General features: G+C 36.1%; 1 protein-coding gene across 14 annotated transcripts in view; it reads left to right on the top strand.

Moving 5' to 3' along the window:
- LOC129001319 (protein muscleblind-like) overlaps window positions 1-20,596 on the top strand; it is a 586,303-nt gene that overhangs the window by 387,123 nt on the left and 178,584 nt on the right. The window contains exon 1 of one of the 14 annotated variants that reach the window (XM_054428575.1): window positions 8,610-8,731. The exons of the other annotated variants lie outside the window; for them this stretch is intronic. The gene's annotated coding sequence lies outside the window, so the exon portion shown is untranslated. Of the gene's footprint in view, window positions 1-8,609; window positions 8,732-20,596 lie in introns of those variants that run through there. 14 annotated transcript variants of the gene reach the window in all.

The following is a 20,596-nucleotide window of genomic DNA, read 5'->3' as shown; positions in this document are numbered from 1 at the left end:
TCAATTGGGGTTTGGCTAATGGTTTAAGACTCAAGACAGTCCTATCTAGACGAAGGGTCAGGAGACAGGAGCCATCATACAGACTATAAATTTGTAAAAATCCTACTATTTGCGCAGCAACGCACATTCAAGATATGCAGTTAAAATACGTAAAGCGTTTCGATTGAGCACTCTCATCACCATCAGGTGAGACAATTGACCAAACAATGTTCAGCCATCCAGGAAGTCCTGTTCCTGAACCACTCAGCTCGTCAATGTTGCGGTTTCCTTGGTTTACTGGTTTAAGACAACCTGAAGATTGGCGTTACACAACTACAAATCGATCGAATTCGGTTATAAAACAGGAAACCACCCAAACTACTTCACACTTTAAAGGAAGTTATAGGGTTTTTTAGACAGGTTTAATCGGGTTTTGGATAATTTCCGAATTTCACTTGTTAGTGGCAATTACTTAGAATGGCGTTTGATATTTTGCATCTCAAGTATTGTTGTATCAATAAGAAGGACCGCAGCCAGGTGGATAAAAGATCAATCTGGTTTAGGAGAGATGTCTTTCTAGCTTTTTCTTGACCTTGACAGTTTAATTAAAGCTGAGATCAAGGACAGGTTAAGGATTATATATCTATTTTATACACAATATTTAAATAGAACTCCCTGGATCGGTCTTTGGCCATGCGACTTTGCAATAAACAAGACTGATTTATGCTTTATTGGATGTCTAAAAACATCCTCGTGATTTAGAAGGATGGAGCCCACTGACTAAATGGTTCCTAAGGAAATAAATTATTATAATAAGTTAAACAAAATTGTGGGTTTGTTGCGAATACAACAAAAACAACAGTTGTTGTCAACTAACAAATTGACAACATTTCAATATTTTTTACTAGATTTTTTCTTGTCCAAATCTCGAGAAAACCTTAGGGTGACACAAAATGTCGTACCTAAACACCGGTATCAACAATAAAGGTAATCTTATATAATTATTGATAGTTAAAAAAATAGAATATTGAAACCAATTTTATTTATAAGATTTAAAACTTAATAGTCCTGCCAGCTTAGTTTATATAAAACCTACTCCAGCTAAAGATTCGTAATTTCCTCACGTATAAAATTTCATCACAATGTCCGTTACCTCGTCACGGAATGGACAGCCTATCTACCTACTACTACTAAACTACTATCACTGGGATGGGTGGCGACTGGCGACTGGCAACTGGCAACTGGGACTGGCAACTTGCGGTTGCGACTGGCAACTGGTGACTGTTGCTTGGACTGGAAGGGAGGGAAAGTGCAGGTTTGGACCACGGTATGTACGGTCTACAGTCTACAGTCGTGCCGTACAAGGAAAGACGAGAGATTATGCAAATCTGTGACCTCACGGTGACTCATAGTGACGTCACCTCTACTTTCGCGCCACGGCGCAGACACGGGCTACAGGCTGCAGCAACGGTTACTCGCCAGTAGCACGTGCAATACGTACTGTTACTTAGCAGTACCTAGTACAAAGGCTACAGTAATCGTTGCTGGAGCCTGGGGCCCGTGTACTAGCTCCTGCTAAGTAACACTACCTATTGCAAGTGCTACTGGTGAGTAATCTCTAGCATTTTAAACTGAGTTGAAAACTGGATTGAATAAATAAACATAAATTAAATTTCAAACATCCATAAAAATTTCTTGCTTTTTGATACCAATCCAAAATAGCTGTTTAGGATCGCTTGGTTAGCAATGTTTTCAACATGTTGTCGGATCGTCTTTAATCTAAACTGGGATACTTTAGCGTTTACAGACTCAGCAATGGTGCGGAAAGTTTAGAAAATAATCGTAATCCTGAGATAGAGCGAGGCGACTTTTATTGCCTTAATAAATCACGTTCCCGTTCGCGTTCGACCCAATGACTCCCGCTAACCCCCTTAACATTAGCGCACAGAACGCTTCGGTACTCCGAACACAAGATATACTGTACGATCACTAGCTTCACAGCGACGGACTACAAAACTGATAATCTTTTAAAATCCATTGTGCTCTTACGGAACAGAAAGTTGATACCGAGAAATCGGTAAGAGGTGCGACAATTTTTTACATCGGTCGTCACAGTGTTTCTAGTTATAATGTTACATACAGAGTGGATATTTATAGGCATGCACTGTGGATGCGATACTCTCTGGTGTGGATAGTGGATTGACGTCCGCACTAGTGAGTACTACGACTATCCGCCGTACTATCTTGATAATTATACCAATTCGTTAAGTACAAGGCAAAAATGTGGTTCGGATTCCACTATATAAGCAGTAGGTCCCTTTAGTTGCCATTGGCTGAAGGGACATTAATTAACAGCTGCGTCTAAGGACTTAGTCACTAACAAGACTAGAATGCCGCACCACTTATCATACACTCATCTCCATTCTTGACTCCAATTGTACCTACATTCGTATGGTCACCATTTCAAAATAAAGCATTAAAAAGTACAAACCCCCTCCACAGCAAACTACAGACTAAGCGAATTTCTTTATAGGGAATAAGCTATTACCGTAGGTCTCATTGTGGTACCAATGGTTTGTCTGAAATCAATAGTGGACACCTTAAGAGATTCGCCTTGTCCGTTAGCATGATAATTCGAGTAAAATGTATTCGAACGAGTTCATTAACAAGCATAATCAGCGAGGGGACCCGAATTTATAGGGTAAAAAGTAGGATTTTCTCATTTGGCCTTAAAAAAAAATAATTCACCAATTTATCTTCAAACCATTTCTTAGAGTAAAAAAAGTAGTTTAGTATTTTGGACGTGTTTTTGTAGAATTAATGATTAAGGGTCAAAATAAAAAATATTTGATTTATAGTTCTCATGTTATTCCTATGTGTAATAAGTAAAGCAGTAGTTTGTATATTTATGGATATATTTACATTCAACTTAGCGAATTTATTAATTCTATACAAAACTATTAATACTTATTTGACTAAAGACACACGTTAACTTCCCTATGGCAACAAACATTGACTTACCTCTTGTGATTTTAAAATAGGGAATACACATGACGTGTTTAGGGAAATTATTAAAGGGAAATAGAATCAGACTGGAAATTCACTTAGTCTGCAGGTTAGCTGCGGAGGGGGCATTTGGTACAGTTCTAAAACCCACCGCGTACTACACTATTGTCAATAAGTATAGGATATCCAACATTCAATACACCTTTGAGTTACGTGGCCTACGCTAATAAATTAGATCACATACAATTATGATATTCGAGCCACCCTTCGAGACAATAAAAGCCATTGGGCGCATTACCACTGCCCTATTTCCGGCAGTAATTACAGTATGAACAATTTCATTGCAGTGGCGGACGTCGCGGCGCCGCAGTGGTTATGGGTACGTAACACGCCATATACCAACACGCCACCTCGCCACACGCCAACACGCCAACACGGGGGTGGGGGTGGCTTACTGGCGTCACTAGGGCGGTCTACGGTGTACGGTGTACTTGTGATAAACTTCAACCATCCTAGACAACATTTTACCAATGAAAAATAAACGGTATCAGCTATCTGACACATACTTACTCCCAATAGCTTGTCAACAACCCTTATCGTGGGTAAGCAGTGGGAGGAACAATGAAATTTTATGGGAAAAATCACAAAATATGCCACGACTGTTCAAGCATATTAATGTTTACGTCAAAGGGGATTTTACAGTTTCCTGACTTAAAAGAACTAAAAAAAATGAAAATCAGTCGAGCCGTGTTTATTAAAAAATCCAATATTTTCGTTATGTTATGGGGTTTTTATGAGAAAATATCATAAGTAGCAATAATTTTTTATTCTTAATTCAACAGCAATATTGGTTGTACGAGTTTAAGGACTAAATTCGTTCGAGCCGTTTTTTGTGAAAATCCAATCTTTCCCTCATGTTGTGGGGTTTTCTTGTAAATCACCATAAAAACAACTTTCTAAAAAATAAAAAAATAAATGCCGGAGATCAGTACATGATACGAAATTTCATCAAAGTCTTACTATAGGTATTGTCTGTGACTCAGTCCACACACACACATAGAAATCACTTTTTTTGCACTTTGAAAGCAGCATTTAGGGTTCAGGGGGCCCCAAAACGGATACATCCACCCAAAACTCAAACTCGAAATAAACTCGGTAATAGTGCTTACTTAACAATCGTATGATCACCGATTCGATCCCGATCAAAATCAAAAGATTTTTAGAGATTACGTCAAACAGGACCCAGTTGCACTAGATCATTGGGCAAGCATATTCATCAACGGCAACGGATTTCCATACTCTTCTACCTCCTTCCTTCATAAAGCTAGGTGCATAATGGATTCGTACTTTGAGAAATTTTCATTAACATCGTTTTCCGTTACTATGACAGTGCTAATCATCGCATAGGGTTGGGATATGGCTGCAATAGTAGTACCCATGGTTGAAGTAACATAGCGTAATTATTATTTGACTTTGTTAGAAACGTTAACGCTCTTACAGATTCTTGGGGTTGAATTTCACCACAACCAATTTTTCCCAAATTTACCCTAACCAATTTTCGTGTACGGATTCTATAATGATTTCCTGGGTTCCCAATTTTAAACCCTATACACTACATTAATGCAGCTCATTAAAGTCACAACACCCAATCAATTCAACAACACTGCAATACCAGTTGTTGGCCACGGTCGGAATGTATGTATGGTGTACAGGGCGGCCAACCCCCGCAGTGTTAAGGGATGTTTGTACCACAACGAGACTGTATATGGCAACATAAAATGTCCTGCGAGACACAATGTTCCAGTAAACCCACACCACGACGGGGTGTCGACGTTAAACTTGCAAAACCTCCCCTAGACATAAACATTCCTATATCCTTCCTTGTTAAATTTATTGAAAAATGCCACCATGCTGCTAGCAAATATTGTTTATAAAATACCCCCGCCGCAGCAAACCTGTAGACTAAGCGAATTTCAATTTGTTTGGTTGGATTTTTACTCAAATATTTCTATATACAAGATAATCCCCATTTAAATAGCATTAGATTTAACGAGACAACTAGGTTTGCTGCTACGGGAAAGGTAAAAAATATGTTTTACCAAATGTTGATATTATAAGATGGAATAAATAAATTTGTGAAAATTTGATCAACATATATCTATGAACAAGTTAACCACGACGATTTTCTTTTTCTTCTAGTTTCTTATAATTTTCTTCTAGAAATAAAACTACAGTTGTTTAATGATCTCATAGTGTTCAGCCCAGATCACCATTGCGGTAGTGTGGTTCTCTTTTATATTTTAGTTTTCAACTGTAATAGTTGATGTGAGTCATGAATGATGCTCTAGTTTGGACCAGTCACCAGTATAGTGGTGGACGGTAAACGGTGGTCCAGTTACGGTAGCTAGTTTACTCAATGACGCCTTTGTCCGTCCATCAGACTCACTCCTTCATATCAAACATCTGTGGCACTTCCTGGACCACTGAAACACATGACAGGGACTGGGGCATGTTAAACGTACAACATACAACATTCTCCTTTGTCATGATTGTCTTTCCGGATGCGAGGGATCTAACGACACAGGATCTGTCTGTATTGGTAGGACCTCCATAAATTTATGATTGAAGGGCAAATTATTAGTAGACCTACATATTGAGTACACCAAACACACTATCTATATACACAAAAAGGGTTGTCCCTGTGGCCTGTAACTTTTTTTCACCTGTCCTCTATGACCGATAATTACGATTCAGGTGTAGTTTTAAAGCTTATGATCTAGAGGAGTGAAATGGTATAAAAAACGTAGTTTTCTTTAGGGCTTCAGCCTAGAAGGATTAAACAATACAGCTCCACCTCTCCCCCCCAGCCTTTGATTCATTTTTATATGGCGTTTTCAGTGCTGCTGACGAACTTTCTTTAAGACGGGTTTGAAAAAACCGAAAACCCCTTACAATTGCAATAATATCCTAATGTAATCCTATAAATAATCCGTCCAATAAATTCAGATGTTTATTGTTCGAGCTATTAATTTGTTGTGCAATAAAATAGACACTCATTTTAGTGAATTTCCCCAGCTATTACTATATGTGTCCGTACACGCGATAACGTAAGACATTTTTGTCCGATTTTAATGAAATTTGGTTTGAAGGTGTAAGGCGACAGATAAACTTGGATGAGTTCGCGAACCAGCATGATCGGACCATGGGAACGAGGCTTTACGGGGGTTTTGTGGGGTAAAAATTGGGTTTTCTCATTTTTTACCCTCAATACACAAAACTTCCCAATTTCTCTCAAGACTTTTTTATAGAGCTTAAAAAACAAATAATTCATTATATCAAAGTGTTTTGGTACGGTTGTTAGTTACGGAGAAAATTTAAAAATCATAATTTGAAATTTCCCATGATATTCATATGGAGAATATTGTAAAATGTTGTAGTTTGCTTGTTTATCGATATATTTGAGCAAACTTGGCAAATTTATTTATTTTATACTAAACTATTAATATTTTACTAAAAACACACTTTATTAGTTTCCCTGTGTGTGTGCTAACCTAGTTACTTGTTAAAACTAATATTATTTCAATAGATTTAATTAAAAATCAATTCAGGAAAATGGAAATTCGATTAGACGACAGGTTTGCTGCGGTGGGGTATTAGATACTTACCATGAAGATTAGTATTTAAAATAGCTCCATTTTCATAAGCTTCAGAGCTTCTCTTCAATTAAACTAATGTTGTTATGGTAAGATACTAGAAACTGGGTTAGGATGTCAAGATCATTTTGTCATCCTATTGGTAGATTTCTAGTTTTTTTTTTATAAATTATCTGTTGACACTAAAAATGAAATAGTAAAAATTATCATTGTGTCGTCATACCAATATTATTTATATTGGGAGAATCAAAATTACCTTAAACTTGGTAGAAATGAAGGATTATTGAGATGACGTGTGTTGATTTAATCTCCAAGATCATTAATTGTTTAGTAAAAGACACAGGTTATTCAGTATGCTATCTTCTTTGTTGTATTTATGGTAGTTTACACAATTGAAGTTAGACAAATTTGTTCACTTTTTTATTGATATCAAAATCTAAAACTTTTGTTTTCATTTTATCCGCAAGCTTATTCTTACAATATTTTAGGTATGGATCTAAGTGTAACATAACTGTGTTATTAAGGTTTTTTTGTCGAATCATTTTCTGTAAATGCGTAAGTCTGCTAGTCTGCAGGTGTGCTGAGATGTTTTGAATTGCCTTATCAACTACGACAATTTGTTATCAATACCTTATAGATAGGTATTAGGGTTGAATAGCACCCTGCACACTCGAAGGAGTGAGTATTGATACGCCATGTATTTTAGTCAAAAGAATACCCAGCCCACTCTAGTTGGGCCTACTGTTTAGCGCTACTGTTGGTCACATATTTATTTCTCCCAAAGACGCCATCGCCAGGCTGCCATAAATACTGGCAGCTTATTTCACAAGGGTAGGCCGCCATTATTTAAAGAGCTTACTCGGGTCGGGAACTTTGTTTGCTAACTTCCAACGATCGATTCACCCAATTAACCATCCGGATTCAATTTAACGTCCGATTCTTAGACTCTTGTCTGGGAAGAGATGTTTCTCGACAATTATCCAATAACCCGGGCTGCTCGTAATTACAAAATCTTGTCCGAATTCGACAATCGATGGAGCCTCTCCTTCCAGCCCATATCACTAAGTGGTCGTTCTCCCTTATTTTCCTCGATGTCGTATTTGTTAGCTAAATTGAAACTGTCCCGGCTTCGATTAGCGGCTTCTTTATGGCCAGTCGTAATTACTACGATTACTCAGTCAGTCCAATTTGTTGTAAATCCTCGTTTACGGCCGATTGGCATTTGGAGACGCGGCTGTTAAAGATTTATCTCGGTTTATATAACCAGCAATTGATACTAATAGAATTCTTTCTAATTTTATGGTTTAATATGATGGTAGAAGCTTGGACAATTAAATGAAAAGTTTAAAATTAATCTACGATTTCCATTTTTTATTTGGGTTGATATTAGAACCCGTTTTATTTGTAGCAAAGAGTTATATTATAACTTTACTCACGAGTGGCCTACAGTGAAACAGTTCACAAAGGACCAAACGTTTTAGTAATTTTCAGAAGCATTCAGTCAACTTTTTCATTAAACTCACTCCGCTTCAGCTATTTATAGGTACTGTTGAAAATAGAACGTTCAGAGGGTGGGACAAATGAATAATTCAATAGTCTACGATTAAAATGTGCATGAGAAATGGAATGCCGCGGGCGTCGGGCGAGTGCAGCGTTGGCAACGTCTAGACATTGTTGCAAACTGGTTTCTGTGCATGCAATTACCGACACTAAGTCACTCTGCCGTCTGACAGCCGTTTTATTTGTGAAAAACAAAAAACTGAAAGATTAGACTTAATCTTTTAAATTTTTTTTTCAAAACAGTGCAATCGTAAAAGTTTAGAATTCCATAAGCTATAATCTGCCAACAACTAATGTGAATGTGAATGTAAAGCCATCAATGTAAACATAGCCTCCAGCGCTATAGAGGGGGGAATTTGATGGTGAGGGGGCGACGGGGAGGGGGCGGAGTAGTTGTCATGTTGGCCGCTTGGGTGCGTGGGACGCAGCGCGCCAGTCAGTGATCGGTTGGGTTTGTGGAGTGCCGGTACTACCGCTTAACCCGCTAAAACTTCGCTCGCTAAGCTACTTTCCCTCAGGATTACTCGCTTCAGGTAATTGAATTACGTTTTCTACATACTTATAAACATAATTGATAAGTTAGAAACACTTTACAACCTAGCGCTATCGAAACAAGTAAGTAAATGTCGTTTGACTTCACCTTGTGAATTCCTACAGTCAGGTGTGAATGGAGGAACGAAAGAGTTGACATAACCTCGAACTGGTTGCACAACGCTATGTTTTGTGTCTAGCATTTCACAAATTTCGACGTTTTGATACACGTGTCGCGTATCACTAGCTTGCTAACGAAGCCGTCGTGAACCAGATGTTTCATTAATGTAATCAGCAGAACAGAGCGGAATTGTTATTGAGCGCACCACACCGCACATTACACGGAACTGACGCCATGCAAAACTTGTTTGGAGTTAACTTAACGTTTGTTTAACACCACCGAGTTAATTGTCAGTGTAAATTAATTATATTGTAACCATTGATTGGCAACTGTTTGGTCCTAGCCTACCGTTATTCGAAACTGATAGGATGTGGATGTAAGTTTATCCGTAATTAAAACAGCTGTGTTTGCACCAGCTGTGTTTACAGATCCAACAGATCTAGCCTAGTCAGCGCGACAACTTTGCTAAGACTCAAATTAACTTTAAACCCTTTGATAAAAGTTTATTATCGATATAACGTTAAGGTAGCCTAAAGATTCAGGCTTAACAACTTTTTAAATTTGGTGTTGAAAATTCATTTTTAACAGCTTTTAATATAGTCTATTCCAAATTAGGCCTGAGTTTTTAGGTTCTGGGTCTCAATTTGCGCTCTTATGTCTACATCTAGCTTGATGGAAACATTTAAGTAATTAGGTAGGCCTAGGCATAACGGGTAGCTCAGTCGATTTCTCTCATATTAATGCGGTATGATCATTTAGTTTCTATAAGCTGTTAAAAGGCAAATTGTATTACACAATAAAGATAATGCCAGAAAATTCGTTTGAACAGTTGTAGCCATAAAATATTTAGTTTCAATTACAGTACCATTCAAAAAAATGTTGACATATGGTAATAACTTAGGGCACATAACAAGGGGTTAGGTTCAGTAAAATTTGTTTACAATTCACCTTTCTGACAGTAACAATGCAAGTATTGAATGGTTTACTTTATCAAATCCAGGTAGGATAATCCCTAGAAAGTAAATGTAATATGAATCGAGGCAAACAAAACTCTTTTTAGACAACAATGGGCTTTGAAGGGCTTTTAAGAACCTCAGAGCTTCCATTCAGTGTGGTATTGCTAATGTATTTAGGAAAGAGCAACCCTTTTACTATGCAACTTATTTATTAATTACCTTTATTGAGTTGTATTTTATTTGCTTTTTTTCAACAATTAATTAGATTATCGTTACTCATAGATAAAATTAAAAACTATTATGCATTTTAAGTTAGCAGTTTAATTAACACAAAAGACTTATGGTAGGCCTAGTCCTTATAGGCTATGCAGGCCAATCTGTATGTTTTATAGGTTTCCAAACAAACAAAACGTCTTGTTAGGTTGAGGATATAATAGGGAGAAAAAAAGGATTAGTTAACTTTGTTATTTAGCGCATTGGTAGTAATAAGAGCACACTCACAAAACACATCTAAAACCAGCCTATTGTTATTTGTTACGGTTGTTATGGTTTTATTTGCAAGTCACAATATGAGCCTACATTTTTACGATTTTTTACCGGCTTGTCAGTCTTTATTAGTATTGTTTAAGCTTAACTAGGATAATAAAAACACGCCAGGTTTGAGGATTTGCAAGAAAACGAGGCAACACACAATACAAAATTTTCTGTAGAGAGGTGCACGATGAAAGTAAATTAACACATTTTCATGTATAACTTAGCCTAAATGGGTCATTCTCAAAAAAGTGTACATTTTCAGTAAAAAAAAAAAAACTAAATTATATTTTCTAATTTTAACAGAAAATGTATTTATAGTAGGGTTTGTAAAGTACAATAGAATGTGATATAACTCCAAGATCAAAACATTATAGTTTTTCTAAAATAAAATATATAAATATTTCACAGTCTACGGACGTGACACAAACCTCCACGGACGTGACACAATCTTCTAGGAATTTAAATAAAACAGTATTGTATAAGAAAGAAATCTTTTAATATTTTACTGTTACCATATGTGACCTTAATCAATAAGTATACAGCCTTAAATTGATAATATATATGGAGCCTAATGTGAAAGTGTGTCGAGTTTGAGTAGGCCTACCGTCTACCTCAAGTTTAAAACGGAACCAACATTAATAAGGAGCAAATAATATCACCCCAGCCCTCCGCCCACTATATACACAATAAATCATCCCCCAAAATGCAGTTAATTCCATCTGGATTACATTGTCTTTTCAATTTAAGTCAAAAGAAGCTTAACAAAAATTACAGCTCGACTAATTTCACGTGGAGCTATGTAACCAAACCTAATTAAGGAGGCCTAGTTTAATTTTCTTTGGTAGGCCTACATCTTCAAAAATGTATTGCTCCCTAGAATTTACTTTAGGCTGCTTCAAAATTGCTTCTACTTCACTTTCGTTAACTACTGCCTCACACTCCGTAGAAAAAACAAATTTATTTTTTGTGTCTGGGCATCTCCGCATGAAGCGAACTTGATAACCGTCCTCCAGACATTCAGTTACACAAGCAGCATAATAAAAGACTGTTCCCTTTCGGCCGAAGACTTTTACAACTAAATAATCATTAACTTTAACAATAGAAGACTTTTCATTTGTCACAACTTTATTGCCAAAAGAGGCTTCATTTAAGTTTTGTTCAACTTCATTTTCCGAGTCACTATAAACCTCTTCATATCTCAATTGCTTGTAACTGTTAGGTGTAGTATCCTCGTTTGGTGTAGTGTCCTCCATTTGATTATCTGTATATTGTTAAGGAAAACATGAAGGATATAAGATATAGGTTCTATTTTACTTACCTTTATAAGATTGCCTGGTAAAAAAATTTAAATTATATCTCCCCCAAAACCAATTGCCTAATTTCATGGTATCTTTTTGAGGCGTATCTTGCTTTCCTGTCTTTAGTATATAATACCTTTGTTTGTATTTTGAGAGTTTAGTTTGCAAATTTTTATTTTCTGTCTCCCAACTAGTTTAAATTTGGTGAAGTGAAAGATATTTTCCTATCATTGTGGAAGATTAAAACCAACCTCAAATGAAAGAGTTTTAAAAAACATGTTAAATATTCACTTAAAACCATAATCTATTTAATTATTGTAAAATTCAATACCTCAACATAGTATGTACCTACATAAATTTAAATAGGCCTACTTAGTGAAAATAAAAGGATACATTGCTGAAAAGTAGTAGAGACATCAGGAATTGGTACAGTGCCAATACCATAATGGGAACAATTCCCAGTTTTGACACAATTGGCACAACTAAGTCTTCTCATAAACAACAAATTTTTTTGATTTGATGACCAAAATGCTTCATGGACCTTTAATGTTCCCTTAAAAGTTGGTAGATTTTCTGGTATTAAGTTTTCAAATTCATGGAAATCATGATCGTTTATTTTTGTTATTGTGATGCCTGGACATTTGTTTGACACATGTTGGACCAGAGTGTTCAAGTCAGGAATGTCTTTTCCTTGGCCAACTGAACTATCTGCTGATCGTTTTACAGCACCACCTATCCCATCTGGAGCCCCTTTACCGTGCCCCTTTTCAGTATAATGCCAGCGCACTACATTGGCCTCCAGTTCTTTTTGGAAAAATGTCCCTATTAAATAAAAAATTGACTTATTCCTGTACTGCTGTGACGGACTGTCACTCAGAAAATGAGCTGTATTTATGGCCGGTATTTTTTCCTTTATGCTACTTATGACAGGTTTCAAATGAGCGCAGACCCCAACAAAATCATGTCTTCTATTGTCTGAAAATGTAGCGTAGGATTTAGATTTAGTTTCTTTCTTTTCCGCATCGTAATAATAAACTACAACAGTATGGATGGATACCTGGTTCCTAGAACCTCCAAAGTGGAGGGATTGAACTTCTTGTGAATACTTACAACTGTAATTTTCTGAAAAATCACAATGTATTAGAATATCATTAGGACCCAAGCTCTTTTTTAGATTTGATGTTACTCTGAACTGATGTTTAATATTACATACATGTTTCATGAAATCATCAAGCAAGTTGTTTGTGAAATGTAACAATAAATCCTTTTTGGAAGAGGTCACTTCTTCTTTCAATGTTTTGGTACAAACTTTATTTTCACCTCTTATTACTACTTCAACCCTTTTTTTGCACCATTGGTGGTAGGTAATTTCTCCATCCACGAATTCTTTAACTTCTACATTTTTCTCTTTGCAATTTTCACAAAGCCTTTCTAAACATGCTTCTTTTAACTCTTCCCCACAAGTTAAACTTTTTAGAATGTCTGTAGGGTATTTAAAAGGCAACATTTTTAATGAGTAAAGTTTGTCTAATGCCAATGCAAAATTTTCATGGTCAATGCAAAGGCATGTGTCCCGTTTTAAATAATCAGGTTGAACAACCCAGAATGGTCTTAGTTTACAGAATGTGCTGTAGGATATTTTTTGGTTCATTGATGATTTGATAAATTCATTGTACAAGTTTTTCATTGTATCATTAAGCAGCCTTTTCTGTTTTTTTTGCTTATTTTTTGTTTTTGTTTCCTTTTTGCCAGCAGTCAATCTGCTAACACTATCTTTTTCAAAAAAACTTTCAACTTCATTTTTTATTTTACAATTTTGTTTCAAGAGTTCAATGGTAACCTTGTTTCGGTTGGAACATATTTTTCTTGAAGTAATGGTACATATTCTTTGTTGTACTCTGTATTTTTTAACTATTTTCCCTGTTAAAACTCTTTCAAAAGCTCTTTTTTTTGTTAGTACTTCTTTCAGAGACAAAATTCAGATTTATCTGTTTCTTTAGAACCTCTCCAAAAAGTAAGTTTCTTCTGAATTCTTCAGAACACTTTCTGCTGCCTTTGAGCATTTTGTTGACCAACTTCCGAGGAGTCTCGTCTTTGGTAGAATTTAATCTGTAGTACCTTTGTTTATAACGGTCCCCTCTTTTTTTTAACTTTTTATTTTCTTCTTCCAACTTTTTTATTTTAGATTTCAATTCATCTCTGTTCTTTCTTCGTCTTTTTCTACCGCTGTCTTTCCTTGAACTTGATCCAGCGACAGGTAGGCCTACAGGATCTGCCAAAATATTTTCTTCATTAGGCCTATTATCGAGATGCATGATAGGACTTTCAGGAGGAGTGGCTATGTTTTCAATAAGCTCTGCCATTTTCTTTTTATTTTCTCGACTCTTTCTAGTTCTTTCCTTCCAACCCTTTCTGATCTTTCTTTTTTCTCTTTCAGATAGTTCGGATATTTTTTTTCTCGATGCTCGTTTCCTTTCCCTATCTTTGCGTTTTTGTTCCTCATATTTTTCAGGATTTTCTTCTTTCATTTTAGTTCTCGCCCTTCTCATACTCAACTTTTTGGACTCCCGTGTCTTATCGACCTTCCCCATAATTGTTTTAATCTGGAAAAAATATCTGGCTATAGGTCACTAGTTTTAATTTTAAAAACTAACCAGCAGTATTGAAAACAAAATAAAAGATCTTTCATAAATAATAAAGTAATAATAAATAGAATAAGTATTAGGTATAAGTTATTCAAAATAATAAGTAGAATATAAAAAAGAAACTTCATTCTCTGAATAACTTAATATGCTGTCACGTCTGTGGTATATTCGTCACATCCGTGGAATACTTAAAGTAACAGACGTGACATCCACAGACGTGACAGATCAAAGGTTAATAGACCAATACTAGGTTGTATTTGAGGTTAGGATTCCAATAACTTGAAACTAAGGATTACTAAAATAGCCACTAAACATTAATTAATGATAGTTTAGTAAAAATTCAAAAATTGTATTACTTACCTCTTAATCTTAGCTACAGACGTGACACACAGTCATGAACAAGATTAACTTTTCTTACTGGACCACTCAAAAAACACATTTAATCATCACTTAACTAAGTCCAAACCATGCTGTCAATTCAAAATGGCTGCTGAAGGAGTAGAACCACCACTAGTATGTGCCACAGCTGCCATCTGCTGAATTATATTTGAACTACAAACTTCTTCCACAGACGTGACAATTTTGTTAGTGACACGACTTATGTGCTTAATAATTACATTAAAAACAGTTAATTTTGCTAATTGTATTGGCTTACTTCTTAATCAGGGTTGATACTTCCATATAATACACTTTTAACCCATATTAAATGTTATTATGTGGGGGAAAATAGCTTGTGAAGTACCTGAAAAACAGGTAGTGACATTCCACGGACGTGACTTGTCACAGTCTGTGGCTAATATATTTTTTTAAATAAGTTGAAATTGCAATTTTTTATTATTATTTAAGTTAGTTTAAGAGTACTAAATATTATAATGCATATTTTTGTTGGTTTCTTTCTTAAATTTAAGGAGTAAATCATCAATGACACAGAAGTGCTCCTTTCATGGAGAATGACCCAAATACACTACCGAAAACGCTATATCGACACTGAACTATATAACTGTAGCGAGTCAATAAATTTCTATATAATTGGTAGTATGACCATTAAAAACCAATTGTGATAGTAAAAGTAGTTTTATTGCTTAATAAAAAGTTGATAAAATCTTAGTTAGCCGACATAACTATTTTAATGTGTTTGAATGTGACAAAAGATTAGTTCAAAAAAGCTTTAATAGCTCGTTTCCAAACAAAATGTTTTATGACAATACTGAAAAAACTATTCTAGGAATTCCGCGCACAAAAGCTTTGTACTTGGTTGTAATAAGAGCCCGTTGTTCTCCAATAAATGCGATTTTTATAAATGTGTCAGACCCATAACCTAGTTAATTAACATAAGGACAAATGAGTACTTGCTGCTACATGGAAGTTAATATGATGTGTTTTAGTGAAATGTTAATAACCAATGATGAAACTTATTTGTCAAATTTGACTAGTTTATAATATTTTTTTTCATAAACATGCAAAAAAACAACAGTTTTCTTCTCCTGAGAGCTCAATAAGAATTATGTAGGAATTTTAAATTATTTTCGGTTTAATAGGATTTTCATCATAAGTTAACCATTAATTAAAACTTAACGCTGAATGCAGTATATAATGATACCTACAGTAGGCCGCTAAATTATTTTTTAAGCTATAGTATGGTGTTCAAATAAATAGTAAAATGTTGTGTTTATAAACCCAAGTTTACGCGTGTTATGTCAAAATTCATCCAAATTGGTCAAATTGGATCATCTTTGCTTGGGTTATCGTGGTTAACGGACACACACAGAGGTTATAGTCTACGAATTTGAACTGATTGTGGTTTTAGCCTCTGGGTGAATCAAAACTAAAAAGTAAATCTGTCCCTGGTCTAGATCTTACTACGAGACCTACGGTAGGTAATTGGTAATTACAGCTTATATGCCATAATGTAGGAAATTCGCCAATAGACTGCAGTTTATTAACGTGTACTTTGTGATTGGTCTAATTCGGCTCAGCCGACGATCGGAGTATATTAGGCTACAGTGTTGCCACGTCGACGCGCCTACACTCTACAGTCGTGACAAGTAAACTGCGGCTCAAGGACTGTGACGTCATATTGAGTCATTGTTGCTCATCGTTGGTCACACCTCGAGTGTTTAGTGTCGCGAAGTTAGCGAAAACACAGACACAAGTAACACATTGTCCTATAATCATTCAGCTAGATGTTTAGGAGAATAAGCGGTAGCAGTGCAGTCGTAAACGTACAATAGGGTCTGTAGGCCCTACGTGGTGAATTAAAACCACTGAACTGCATTAAATAAAAGTTAGGAGATTTTCAGGTGTTCTAGGTGTGTAGAGGAGTTAGTCTTTTACGTTGTGTTTTAAAATGTGAAATAAACTACCTACATCAATAAGTTGTAGTGTATTGTAACAATATTTTTGTGGACAAAGCATACGCGTTGCTTCAATGTATAAAAACAACTTGATTTGTATTTTATTGCAAAGAGGGGTTGACATTATCTCAATTAATTGTTACTGTCATTATTAAGCCTTGTTGTAATTGTCGGAATCGTGTTAAATGGTTTTTTTTGGGAGTGTTGCAAATAGACAGACAGTGATTACGCCCAATAAAAATAATTACCTAAATAAATGTTGCTTGTACATAAAGCTATTGTTCCACTTATTGATAATGCTTAGTTTTACAACTCCAATTATTTAGCCGTTATTGAGTATATTATGTTTATGAGTCTAAATTTTTTTTAGAACCTAATATATTTTTTAATATTGTCGTCAGATAAACTTTCTATGTAGAAAGTATGTGTTCAAGTATATGACCACAGTGGTTGGGGCAAATCACATGAATGGGGCGACAAAAGAAGCGTCAATGAGGCTTTCTTGTGGCTCGGCAATTAATGGATCGCCTCTCCGAATAATATTGTTGTCCCCATTGTGTTTATCGAAGGCCTACTTAATAAGTTTTCTCGCGTCGACAATGTGTTCCGCTTCTTGCCCGCAAACTCTCGACAATGACTCGATTCAACGAGGTTAAATTTGGCAAAAACGTCGCGCCGCGATTGGTCGATGCAGCCTATTGTACCCCGAGTGCCCCCCCCCCCCCCACCCCTGCTGCACTTGTCGCCCTACTTAACTGGTTATTTTATACACTGAGGGTAGTTTGATTGATTTTCTAGGGGTGTCTGTTTAGACTTTAGACTATTGGAATCGAACATGGGTAAAATATTCGTATTTTAATCAGATCATATGGTATAGTATAGGGTCTATTGAGGAAACCTAAAAATTACCAATGTTGAATATTTGGACTTAGTCTACTTATTAAGCTTTAGTCGGAATGTTTTGCCTAAACTTGCCGTGAGGTTTATGCCGTTTAGTTGGATTATTTATCTAGTCTTACAGCGAGTTTGAATCGACATATTTTACCTTTAGTCTATTCAAATAGTGAGGCTTAATCAGAATATTCTTCCTTTGCCTGCTTATGGCGAGGTTTAGTTCTTGAAAATCTGTACTTTGTCGTACAGTTTGACTATTTTAACTAACCACGAATAACCAACAATATTTTAAGACATGTCACCAACCGCAGTTTTAAACTGTGCACCCAAATTTAATTTTGAAACCGTCTCTTAGCCAGAAGTCATATTTTCAGTTACCCGTTGTGAAACGGAACATTGATAAATAAGTGAACAAGAATGAAGGCTAGACAGCGCAATAAACCTTAATGAGTCATTGGATGAGCCATTAACACTGTGTGTAGTTAAGATGACTCGCCCCTTAATGAGGAGCTCACTTGTTAAGGTTACATGACGTGTTAAGGCTATAAGGCATGTTTGGGCTATATGGCATGTTAACTAATGTTGTAGTCAGGGTATTCGAGTGTTAATGTCGCATAATGATGGTTGTAGTCGATCGTTGAATCCATTTACAAGTAGCTCTGTAACCATGGTGAAATGCGGCCAAAGCATTGAATTTAACCCATATTTAGGGCCTACCTCTTTACAGTGATGAAAGGTTTGAATAAGGTATTGTCTGAACATGCAGACTTAGGTTTTCTTTCAAATTAGTAACTTGAAGAATATTAACTCATTAGTATGATTTCTGTAATTTAAATTTCAAATTAATTAGATTGTATCCTTGTATACCAATTGATTTTCGTACAATGTTTTATTTAATCCAATAGCATTGGATAACATGATTTTGCAATATCCCTACCACCATAAATTATTTATACCCTAATGAAGTATGTATCAAAGTAGGGTATTTGAAAAACTATAAAGAAATAAGAACTTTAACTATGGATATAAAGGCACCCCAAATGCAGACATATTTAGCAGCTGGTCCCACATGGGGTGTCTGCTCTACATTCAAGTCAATGGTTTTACTAAAAAAATACAGCTTGTTATATTCACTTTGCTGAAAAGTATAGCTTGATTTTTTTTATTACTTAGCTAGCATGTTGGAGGTGTTTAGTTCTGTACATAAACCTAGGTCAATCCCAAAGTTCACATTTGCTTCAAAACATCCAAGCGAGATCAAAAACTGGACCCAGATGTCATTTATCATTGGGCTATTTAACAAATGTAACCAGGGTTTGGATCGTTCCCTTTCAAACGTAAAAATTTACAATAGCGTAGATAAAATTCAATACTGAATACAAAATGTTCGAAAATATTCCGAATCAATTCGACAGACACTTTGGTTGTGTATTTCCTTGTTACACCTGTAGTACGCCATGTTATTCCTGTAGCACTTTCTCTCTGCCCCGGGCATGTCACAGAGTCTAAGGTCGGCCAAGCGTGGTGTTCGCGCCCCCGGACCAAATTGGGCACAATAGCTTAATAGCGGATGTGGTGGGCTTCGCACGCCTTCGCCGAGACCAAGACGGTCCATTCACTGGGATAAAATGGCGAGGTTTGCGACCATTTTTGGGCCCCAGGGGTGGCACAGAGATGGCTGTTAGGAATGTTGCGGTAGGTTCGTACGTTTGTTGACTTTGTATGAGTTATAAATGAAGTCGACAATACGTGGGATAACACTCTTTTAGGTATGAGTTTAATTTCGATTTGGTAAATTCTTAGGTTAAAGGGAGACCAAAGACTTTCCGTATAATATACGTTTCCACTTATATTTCCAATATCAAGATATTAACTTGATACCGGAGGATATGGTTGTTAAATCTTTGTATAACTTAGAAATGAAGTTTACATAACAAGTGGGATAGCTCACCTTAAGGAATGAGTAAAGGTATCGATTTGTAAATTTTTAGGTTAAAGGGTGGCTGAAACGTTCTCCTGTATACGTTTCCCCTTATTTCCAACATCAAGACATTTTTAACTTTATACTGGGGAGGAGTATGGTTTATAAATCTCAAACTTTTATTTTGGTGATTTGGGGAAGGAAAACTAGGTTCAGATAACCAGCAAGTCATGTAATCGAGTATGGATGATGAATATTAGGTATTCTAGATTGCATCGGTTACATAAAACAACAAATATACAACAATTGACTGGTCTCAAATACGAAATTCGTTTCAGCTTTGACCCACACGTGCTATTTACAGACATAGCTACCGTATCTGCAAAGTCCCCAAACAGATTACAATCTAGTATGAGTGCTTCATCGTCTAGGATGTGTAGACTACATAAAACCAGAAAAGTTAATAGGGACAGAAACCATAACTCAAGCCCGGTATTTGTAACCGCATAACACATCATCACATGTGCAACACACCTATTCATATCCGATCCAAAGACCTCGGACAAAACCGAGACGTTGCACAAGCGCGCATAAAACTGCGAATTATCGTAATAAATGCGCGCGGCCAGCTGCTACTGGGGAACTGGTTCCCGCCTCCTTTTTGTTATTTTCTAGACAGTTTCTGGTCCAGCGCAGCGTCGCGTATGCGCTCAAACCTGTCTTTAGCACCCCCGTATCTCCGTCCCTAACTGGGCCAACGGTCTGGCCTTTAGACGCATGTAGGGTGCAGTGTGGGGTGTACAGAGGTCACAGCCAGATAGCAAGGATGTCGCTTTAAGGTATTTTCAATTTTCTGTTAGTTTCTGAGAATGTAGATCGCTGAGACAGTTTTAAAAGCTAAGTGAAACTATAGTGGCGTTTAATTTATTTACGTAAATAACTCGTTCAGTTGCGTTTAGTATTTGTTTTAAGGGGGACTGTTGCATGTAAGAAATGTATATTGAAACTATAATAAAATGATTATGATTTTCGTTTATGAAACGTTTTTGTTTGAAACCCCGAACAAAGCACTTTGAAAATCCTTGTTTAACACATGTTAAGTTGTGGGATTTCATTTTTGGACCTTTAATAAGTTCGTCGGGCT

This window comes from Macrosteles quadrilineatus, unplaced genomic scaffold (genome assembly GCF_028750875.1).
Source record: "Macrosteles quadrilineatus isolate MER2022 unplaced genomic scaffold, UCM_ALF_1.0 Scaffold_8__2_contigs__length_117827958, whole genome shotgun sequence".
Lineage (NCBI taxonomy): Eukaryota > Metazoa > Arthropoda > Insecta > Hemiptera > Cicadellidae > Macrosteles > Macrosteles quadrilineatus.
The sequence above is the reverse complement of the archived record's forward strand: the minus strand, read 5'-3'. Positions and strand labels throughout refer to the sequence as shown.